We start from the raw sequence: 10,951 nt of genomic DNA, 5'->3' as shown, positions 1-10,951 counted from the left end.
GTTTATTAAATCAAATTTGTACCTGCAAGGAACTCTGGGGCAACATTGCTGTGTTTCTACTATTCTATTATATATTGACTTAAACTTTACGGAGGTAAAAGTAGTTTAAGATGCTTGACATTGGCAGGGAAACCCTCCAATGTAAGTATTGCAGTAATATTTTATGCATCACATTTATTTAATTATTTTTTTCCTTTGGCCAGTTATGGTTTTAATTTATACATAGGGCATTTGTTGAATATGTCCCTAAATGTTTTTAAATATTGTGTGAACATATTTCTGGTACTCCTGTGAAGTGCAACAGCAACTAAGGAATCATACTTAGCAGCACGGTTACCTTTCTGGGTGATCTTCTGGTTTTGCTTGCCGCCGTATATATCTTGATTACTTCACATTTTGATCCCAGAACATATGAGCTTTCATATATACCAATATAGACATGGCTTGCTCTTAGCACCAGGATCCCTGAATAGACTAACTTCACAGTGTCACAACTGATTCAAATAATCATCGCCCATCTGTTTACAAACCACAGCTGCCAAGCGCAAAAATAATATAGATGCATGCTCTCAAATCCCAACTGGCAGGACTACTTTTCATTACAATAACATAAGCCTGGATTCAATCCCCCCATAAATGAATGCATGGTATTACCACTTGCTTGTTTTAGATGTGCCTCTTTAAAAGCCACAGGATGGCATATGCAGTACAAATGATGAATGCACCTTCTATCAGTTCCCTGACAGCATTTGAATGGAGCTATGGCCTGCTAATTGTGGAGAAGCTTTCAAAGCTGACACACAAAGAGGAAAAAAGATGGTAGGGTGAATTTGATTTATCACAGTCACAGGGACAAATGGTAAATATCCTGCGACTCTGCCGGATGACAGAGCAGTCATTAGGATATACTTTAAAAGTCGCAAAGTAAATCCATTACCCACATTAACATTCCATCACTTAATCAGGAAGTGTGTTTGTGCCTGTTTGTGTGTATGTGTGTGTGTGTGAATATTTCAGTGTCCTCCTTTGTCTTTCGTCCGGCTCAGTCCATTTCACTTTCTCTGAAGTTACCAGACCATTTCTGTAGCTGTAGTTTAGAAAAGAAGAAAAAAAAAAAAAAACACAACAAAACTGGAAATAAGCCAAGAAAAACACTGAGTCCATTTTTTATTTGTGTTTATTTTTTCAAAGTTGAAGGTTTTTAGTTTCTTAAAGGACAACAACGATTACAGGAACATCTCAAAAAATGTGACAATTATTATAAGTTAATTAACTTTAAATATTAAAACACTATATATTCTAATAATACACCAAGAAATATATTCCAAGTGGTCATTGTTAAGCTAATAAAAACCAGGAAAATTGTTTGTTAAATTTTAAAAAGTACGTAAGACTAAGAAAAAACATTTTAAGTACAGAAATACTATATTATGTTCAACATAATCAAGGAAAAGACTGCTGTGCAGTTATTTAGCAGACAACCACTGAGATCCTCCACAAGAAAAAAGCCAGAGAGATCACAAAAGCACCTTACTTGATCTAAGAGAAAGAAAGAGAGAACGATTTCTGTCCCAAGGTCCTCTCAGATTGAAAATTGTGCATTTCATTTAAAAATAAATGTAACGTAAGAGAGATCCACAGAATCAAATATACTTGAGGCCCATTTTAAGGTTCCCACTGTCAGTGATGAGTTTGGGAGCCATGTTCTTCTGGTGGCAGTTAATTGAATTTCATCCACTCCAAAGTCAGCACAGCTATCTACCAAGGAAATTGTAGAGGACTTCTTGCTTTCGTCTAATGAAAAGAGTAACAGAGATGCTGAAATCCTATTCCTGAAAGATATTGCACCTGTCCACACTGACAAAACCATCGATGCCTGATCTGATGGCCTTAATATCTCTGTGCTTGCCTGGTCAGCAAACTTCCCTGCCCTTAATCATGTAGCTTCTCTACGGGGTTTAGGTCAATAGGAAGAGACAACAGATCCAACAATGCAGAAGAGCAAAAGGCCGTTAGAAAAACCTAAGCTTCCTTTACACCCACAAAGCCGAAGGGTGATCACCTCCAAGCCACCAAATGATTCAGCAATTCATGCAAAAGAAGCTTCTACCAAGTATTAAGTTCAGTTACCTTGTAATGCTTTTCATTTTTCTTTTAAAAACTTAGTTTTTATCAGTCTTGCATAATATTTTACTTTCCTGAAAAACTTAATTTAGGGTTTTCATTAACTGCATGCCACAGTCATCAAAACTAACAAAAAAATAAGAAGCTTAAAATGCATCACCCTGTGTGTGAGAGGATTGAGTTTCCCTATTTCAATTTAATTATCTAAATTACTTTTTAACATTCTGATTTGCAGAGATGCACATCGACAAACAAAATATTGAAAAAGAGCAGTAACTTGTCTATATTGTTTTTTAATTCAGTTATTCCATAATCTCAATTGCTACAAATGCAAACTGCAAAATGCTTCTTTATAAAAAAAAAAAAACTTCAATATGTAGATAAGTACAGAGGCTGCTGTTTTCTCTGACTCTGACAATGTTGCTTTGAAGTTGAATTAAAAACAAGATCAGACAGCATTCTTCTCTTCTGGTCTCAGGAGCCTCGCTACTCTAAAATTCCATTCTGTGTCTTAAAGATAAACTTAATGCAAAAAAGCAGTGAAGCACTCACTGTACAGCCACCCTCACAGCAAACAATGCAAGGCAAATCCAATTACTGAAGACAGGACAAGTTTCTGAAATATGCATTTCTGCCTTTAGGGTTATCTTTGTGAATATAAACGTAAATTCAACCTCTTAACCTGCAAATGTTGTCAGTTTGGGAATGTTTTACCACCAGACAGAAGAACAAATAAAAACCTTTTTGATGTTCTGTGCTGAGCTGAATATCATTTGCTCTGTTGTACTGTCTGTTTTCTAGTTTAATGATCATAATGAATACATTTGATTTGACAGGCAAAATAAGTGAAATTGTGGCGCACAAACATACAGGGGGTTCTTTGAAATCTGACTCAAGGAAAAGAAAATCCCACTGTTTCTTTCTTTTTTTTTCACCCCCACCGACCTGGCAACCTGACATGGCCAATCACAGTGTGAGGTGGCCTTTCTCCGCTATAGCCACACACCCCACCGACACCTGTCATGGGGCCAAGTTCCCACAGCTGTAAGTTGAACCCATGGTGTCATTTTCTTCTGGATGACGTCATGTGGTGGGACTGTGACTGCGTTGCATGACGTGGCGTTGGTTGACATCTCTAAACTCTATCTCTTTATATTCTGCCCTCCTTCCATATATATATTATATATATACTTTATATTGTACATTGGCAGTTTGTGGAGTGCGGTAGTCGATGAATTTCTTGGCTGGTACCTGTAAAATGACATGCTGACTGGTTGGTTTGTTGATTATAACTGGAAGTGGCCTTTAGCTCTTTGTGCCATTGTACCGTGTACCTTGTCCTCTTGTGGGATTTGTGTGTATGGATGTACTGTACTTTTTATTTTTCTATCTCTTTGCATTCATGTCCACAGTGTCCTCCTTTCACAAAACCCTAAATTTAATTTTGCAAAAAGGACCTTTTTCTTCATCTACTCAACAGCTGTTTAGATGGGAAATACCCAGGGTGACCCTTCGTTCGCGTAACCGATTGCATTCCCTTTGTGTTTCGGTGAATGTTGACACTACACCTTTCTGTGCATTCCTTCTACACGGGGAATTCGTCTGCAAAACCATTTTGTTTGTCTAACATAAGAATCATTTCCTATTTATTTATTCATGAGGATGCAAAGCGGAAGAAATAAAAGAGATGAAGCAGACCTGTAGACCCACATAAACAAAATCAGTTCCCTTAAGATACTCTAAATGTTGACTGGTTATCATGCCACTTGAACTTTCATGTTGTCACTTTTCAACCACAGATCTTAAGGGATTTTTCTGCTAATCTGCATTGTATACCAACACAAATAAGTAACATAATTGTGAAGTGGAAATGAAATAGCAGATGGTTCTCAATATTTTTTTTTATAAAAAATCTGGGCTTGTGACATACTTTTTGATCAGCCTCCCTATGAGAAAACCACCTTTACTCCAAACCGCTGACATTATCAGATTTCTTCGAGTGTCAGTGAACATCAGTTTTCAAGTCTTGCCACAGACTCAGCACAGTTTAAATCTGAACTTTGACTGAACCATTTCCAGCATGTACTACACATGTGTCCTTTGTGTGGATATGGTTTGATCGAAACCTCTCCATTGTGGCTGTAGTGACTTTAAAGGGTGATTGTTCAAATGACAGATGTACCTCTGCCCTCTCAGGTCTTTTGGAACCACTAAAAGATTTCTTTGAGAATTGCCCTCTTTTGTTCTAACTGACCAGAACATTTTCAGGTGCACCATGTTTTCGAAATGCTACATTTGAAGGCTGCGCATTGCGAAAATTTGATCAGATCTTGATCAGTTTATGATAATCAATGATCGGACATGTAAAAAACTGAAATGTAGGAGGTAGAACTAAAAATACATTAATCCCACTGTCATTTTGATAATATCTAAATCCTTTACGTCCTCAATAAAACAAACATGGCCACCCTGAATTTATACGATTTTTAATATTACAAGCAACGCTAAAAAGACTAATGCTGATCTGAGAGAATAAACTAAAATACATAGACGGAAGAACATAAAAAAAAATAGATTAAAATTGACCACAAATAAATAAACTGGAATTGCACAGTACTAATAACAATCATGAACGGAAAGAAATGACGTGAATGTAGCAAAACCTTACAAACATTAATAACAAACTAAGAAAACCAACACCAATCTAAACTGAAACACCCAAGTATGTGACACATTTCCTTCATTTTACACTTTACAACTTTTCAGTTTGTCTTTCACATAAAACCTTTAATAAAATATATTCAAGTTTGTCGTCACAACACAAAATATTACAGTTTCACGTGTATAAATGACATTGCGCTGTAGTTGTGTTTTTATATTTTTACCATGTCAACAGATAAACAAATTCCTATTTTCTGCTGTTCAAATGTCACACAACTTGACATGTGGAAAACTGACAGCAAACAGATTCACAATGAAAAAGGTCCTTTCTTTGCAAGTTGGTTTGTTGATACACCCAAGGCCATCCTGAAAGGAGTCATCAAATTTCCCTTGCCCTGTTTCAGAAGAGCTGCAGGTGACTCACCCTCCTGTAGTTTTTCTATTCACTGAACTCAGTGGGAGGGTGGGGAGAGGGGTGCACAAACAGTGAGAAATAAAGTTTTTCTGGCCTCAACTCTGATGCTCAAGTACGAGGAGTCTTTTACGGTGCATTCTAAGAAGGTGGTAACATGCGGGTTTTAATATACCTTCTAAAGAAATAAAGAATTATTGTTTATGATCTGACACACTTGGTGTTTGAAATAGCCTTCAAGGAAGCTCTTTTCATGTGGAAAAATAGATAAATTTTAAAAACCGCTGTCTGTTTGATTTGTGCTACACATAAAGGTAGAAATGCCCTTATAACGTACAAAAGAATGCATCTGTAATTGGGATTGTTAGAGCCATATGTCACTAATGGCTGGGCTGGCTTTGTTACTCGCAACAAATAATTTTGAATCTAGGCCGTGTCAGAAAAAGCAGATCTATTATGAAACTGTAACAAGCTCATTTACAGAAATGGAAAGGTAGAACAAAGAGAGCACCCAGGCGTGTGTTCCCGTCAGAAAGTCAGACCCTTTCATGTTCATTCCCAGAGTGATTTGCTGTGATTTTGCTTCCTTTCTTCAAACTGCATCATAGTTCACAACATATTAGCCCTGACGGGCAGTAAACATATTCTTTTATATCCAAAGCTTAGCAGCTCCAACACATTCAGTACTGGTGCATGATGTCAATCCAACACATAGACAGGGAAGGGTTTCCAAATTAGAGGCCATTTGTTGACATGTTCACATTTCTTTTCTAACCATCGGTTTTCTGTCACTCTAATTATTACGCGGTTTTAACTCTCTTTAACACTTGTTTTCTCCTTTTTATCTCTCATGTTCTTTTGTAGTTTTTTTTTGTTTGTAGGGAATTAACAAAGAGATGAATGACAGCAATGTCTCAAGCAGCTTTTCTTTTCCGAGCAGTAAAAACCCAGTCAGTTTAAATTAGGCCTTCCTTGGATTAGTGCTGTCACAGTGTAGATGTCTGTTCCATATGGTTTTAACACAGATCTCCCACCCCACCTCTAGCCCACTTATTTCTGGCTGTGATTGACACACTGTTTTTTTTTCTTCTTCTTCTTCCCGTCTGTTCCTCTCGCTGTTGGCTGTGCCTGTCAGTCTGTGTGATAACCAGGAGCCAGCAACCCTGAGCATGTTTGCTACAGCCTTCCTGAATCCACTCACCTTATTCTTTCCTGTCTCTTTCTCTTTTCCTCTCTCTGTGTCACAGGATGAAGGGCCACAACACCTTATTTCCACAAGTGCAGTAAAAGTACAAAGACTCCTCGTTCTGCTACATATCATGAAGAAAGGGTGGTCCCTTGATCCTCCTGGAAAGCCGCTGAAAGATTGGGTGACTGAAAGAAGGATCCCAGAGTTGTTGTTTTTTATTATCATTTTAGTTTTTTTCTTTCTTCGCAAATGCCTCTCTTTTCCCTTTTTTGCTTTGGCATCTGTGGAAGAAGATTTTTTGCAGAGACCAACTTTTTGCTGCTGTTTTTTAGACATGATGAAAAGAAAAAAAAAACTTTATAGACTCATTATGCTCAAAGCATGCATACTGACACAGGATACAGATAAACTCACTTAAAGAAATATAAAAAAAAAATAAATAAACCAAACATACAAGAAATTAAACAAGCTGCACTTAATGAATGAAAAACTAAAAAAAAAAAAAAACTCTGTACATGTATAAATACGTGCAAATGCCAACACAAGAACTGAAGCAAATCCATGCGTGTGTGCGTGCGCACACACACACACTAATATACACACACACACACACCAGCCTGCTGCCATTTTGGTTTTTGTGCCTACACAGGTGTTGTGCTCTGTGACAGGGCAAGCTCTGCATCGAAGTGGAAAAACAAGAAGAAGAAAAGGAGAGGAGTGGGGAAATCCAGGATAATTTACATGCATCATTCCTTAGGAAATAGGGACCAAAGGACTAAATGCTTTTTAAAAGATTATAAATATATAAATATATAAATATATATTTAAAAACTCATACCTTGTAGCTGCAAGTATTTACTCATAGTGGAAAAAAAGAATCATTAAATCAATATCCAGTGGCTTACTGTAAGAACGAATAAAAGAAAATGGAAATAATGTATTAAAAAAAGACATGGAGTCGTAGTATAGGGGCTGATCTTTTGCTCTGGATGCTGATTTTAGCAGCAGGTTGTAGAATAGTGATGTAGACTAGAAAAAAAAGTGCATTTGCAAATTTTTGCTGTTGTTAAAACAAATCATTTAATTTCCCATTAAAAGTTGGTGAAAGAGGGAGTAACAAAAACATTTATCCATGCCTTTGGATGGTACATGTTCATTTTTTTTTCTCTTAGATGTAAAGGTAACAGCCACTGGATATCCCACTCATCATGATGTATAAGGCACTGTACTCTCTGACAGCTAAAGAGACTGATCTAGCAGACTAAAAAGGAAAACAAGAGACAAAGAAGACTGAACTCCGTGATGTCTGTGACAGACAGCGTGCAGATATTTAAGGCTTCTCATTGGCCTTTGTGTTCAAGCGACAATCCACTGAAAAGACCAAGTCAAATGGACATGGGGTGTCTTTTTCTTCCCGCTCTTTCTGTTCATTCCCCTTGACCTTTTGTATTGCATCATAAACTGTATATTTTGAAGCCACACATGACTGAAATGAGATGGATAAAATGGCAGACAGATGACCATGAAGAGAACAGTGAAAAGGCACGAGAGGAGGAGTAGGGCAACAGCTACTGAAACTGCCAGCAGAATGAACTGTGTTTAGCAATGAACTAACCTTGTGGTTCTCTACTCAAGTTAATGCCGGGAAAAAAAAAAAAAAGCAGGGACGTCTGAATGACAAGCCTAGGCTATCTGTGTCTAATGGAGGCATTGCAGTTTAGAGTGACAAAAGTTTCATCTTATCTGTTAGCAGATAAAAATAAACACAAATGTAATCTAATACATTCAAGGAGAAATAGGGTAGGCTTTTAAGGCTCATTTAGCTCAGCTGAACATAAATTATACGAATCTTACTTTAAGCATATTCCCTGACCATTTTTCCCCCTTTATACAACATGGGACTTATGAGAAAAAGCTACTACTTTAAACAGACTAAATCTATGAAATGTAGGAACTACTCATCGTCCTCGCTCAAGCCATCCATAGCTTTTCAGAGTAAAGCACTCTACTGCTGTCACTTTTTGATTTAGAGTCCTGTTGCCTTTTTTTTGACTGTTTCAGAGCTGTACATGTGGACTCCTCTGTAAAGCCCGATCAATATGTTTGGAGTCGGGGAGGAGCGCTGGTTGTTTTCAGTCACTATGAGCACTTCCTAATTTGCTCTGCAGAACACCAGCTCGCATCCTTAAACCAGCCCTTCTGAGCACTGACAGCTGGCATTAAGAGGCAGGGCAAGGCAAGGAGTCGAGCAGAAAGAGAGGAAATCAGCGGCTTATCACATTTACATCCTTCTTAAGTGATGCTTCATGGTTGTTGCAGCACAATGTTGCTGACAAAATTAGAAATGGTAGTCAAGCCTTTGGCGACAAATATTATGGATCTGCGATGTATGCTTCCGAAGAACCTGTATTTATTTCCAAACAGATCATACTTCCTGCTTGGACTCCTTCTTCTTGCCTTTTCTTTCCTCAAGATTTTGACACAACAACGCGGAGAGGTTAACCAATAGAAGTGCCGGCATATTCCATATTTCTAATGCTCCACCTCTGCCATTTAAGTGGGCTGAAGGTCTTGATCCAAGCTTTGTCAACCACCTCGTCTTATTGTGACTTTTTTTTAATGTTTGAACATTACATACACCCTTTCAAATCACAGCTGTTCACCATCACCCCACTGATTTTTTTTTAACCTACTGAGCTACTGCCGGTGCTCACTACACTTCAATTATCTCTTGCACTATATTAAACATGTTTTTCACCATTCCCTAATCACACCGCAATCATAAGCCTCTATACATTAGCAGCAATGAAGTGAAAAATCACAGGGATAATCACCTAGACCCGATGACGGCAGAGATGGTTCCCAACATGCACATGGGTGACAGAAGGAAGATTAGTGAGAATTATGTCTGTGCCTACTCCTTGGCAAGGCTGCTGACAGCTGACCTGGCATCACTAACACAGCCACATTTACCAGGAGAGTGGATGGGGAATGCGAAACAAAACAATCCATATTGGCCTTAAAATCGCAGAGCAGATTGGCAGTGCCAAACACTAAAATAGTAGTGCAACGTAAAGCAAAGCATTAGCTTCCCCTGCTCAACAACTGTTCCAAAAACAGTTGCTTATAAAATGGGTCAAAACCAACAATTTTGTGGGAAATGTCCAATCCCGCTCTAGTAGCAGCTGAGAGTCCTGTGTATCCGCAACAAAATTACTTCTCAGCGGTTGGCAATAGAGGTCAACCAATTTTACAAAACAACTTGCTCAGACTTTTTTTCTTTTCCCTCCTTCTATTTCTGCTAAGAGACCTCCAAAGCACACTTTTGCTCAACTGTAACATAATATGCAGAAGCACAGCTCTTCAGAGAAGAATGATGTCCAAGAAATTGTTTATTTTGTAATGGAATTATTACGTAAAACTTCTTCTTGTACTTTTTCCCTACATAACCTTTGGTATAAATGCCGAAGAATGCATGAAGTGGGTTAGAAAAAGGCTACATCCTCCAAACAGTTTGTGTTTATTATCTGTTTGAAGCAGAAGCCGTCACTTGGCAGAGCAATGTTCAATGAGCAATTGAATGTTCCATGCTTGTCTTGGCAATCCCTAAAATACACTCAGTAACATAAATCTTGCATGCACGCCCCACTGAACTTTTCCGTCTTAAATCAGATGCTGTGGTGTTTCCTCTCCTAATAGCAGGTTGAGTCCCCAGTGAGCCAAAATCCAGCCCAGCTTAGCCTCCTGCTGTCTAGCTTGGCTGATAGTGCAACGTTCATGTAGCATGTACCTGCTATGCCAGAGCTAAATTAGGAAATGTGAAACCAGCACTTGAACACTTTTAACAAGGGTGCTCCGATTACCTTTACACCCTGGGAAGGATGGCGCTGAAGTGTTGAGCATTGAAAGCAGAGACAGTGGCGTATGTGCACTAGAGCTACCAAAATGAGACAGAAAGTTTGTTTTTAGAGTTTTACATTTTGCTTGTTGAAATTTTACGTCTGCTTCTCTTTCAGTCTCTGAACCCTAAAAAGTGTCAACTGCTAAGTTACCAAATTGTAATTTTGCATATTCCCTGAAAGTTGATATTGGTAAAGGTTAGTTGGGACTTTGTCTCTAATAATATAGAACTAAGTAAAAGTGTTCATACAGCTTGAACTTTATCAGAATTGCTATGTTACGACCACAAACTTCAAAGTATTTTGTTCGCATTTTTCACATACAATGCCTTGCAGTGCATTCATTATGAAGTGGATGTAAAAGCACACATGATTTTCGATATTGTTCTACAAACTTAAAAACTCTAAAGTGTGGAGTACAGATGTATTCAGTCCCTCCTCAAGTTAATACTTTGTAGAATCACTGTTTGATGCAGTCACATTCAGATGTTTATTTCTAACAGCGTTGCACATCTGGCAGACTCTGTCCGCCTGGAATGGGTCATTCTATTACCGTATTTTCCGTACTATAAGGCGCACGGGATTATAAGGCGCACCTTCACTGAATGGCCTATTTTAGGACTTTTTTCATATATTAGGCGCACCGCATTATAAGGCGCATAGAAT

General features: G+C 38.1%; 1 protein-coding gene across 9 annotated transcripts in view; it reads left to right on the top strand.

Annotated features, from left to right (window-relative positions):
• Nucleotides 1–8,046, top strand: part of celf6 (CUGBP Elav-like family member 6) — a 163,901-nt gene extending 155,855 nt beyond the window's left edge. For 7 of the 9 annotated variants that reach the window (XM_015034159.1, XM_015034160.1, XM_015034156.1 and 4 more), the window contains one exon: nucleotides 6,445–8,046. The gene's annotated coding sequence lies outside the window, so the exon portion shown is untranslated. Of the gene's footprint in view, nucleotides 1–2,960; nucleotides 3,060–3,096; nucleotides 3,169–6,444 lie in introns of those variants that run through there. The other 2 variants (XR_001425178.1, XM_015034154.1) reach the window with 2 other exon arrangements.
• The last annotated feature ends 2,905 nt before the right edge of the window (nucleotides 8,047–10,951 follow it).

Source organism: Poecilia latipinna, unplaced genomic scaffold, assembly GCF_001443285.1.
Source record: "Poecilia latipinna isolate Pla-1442-1.1 unplaced genomic scaffold, P_latipinna-1.0 Scaffold289, whole genome shotgun sequence".
NCBI lineage: Eukaryota > Metazoa > Chordata > Actinopteri > Cyprinodontiformes > Poeciliidae > Poecilia > Poecilia latipinna.
Note: the sequence above shows the minus strand (reverse complement) of the source record. Positions and strands in the feature narration are given on the sequence as shown.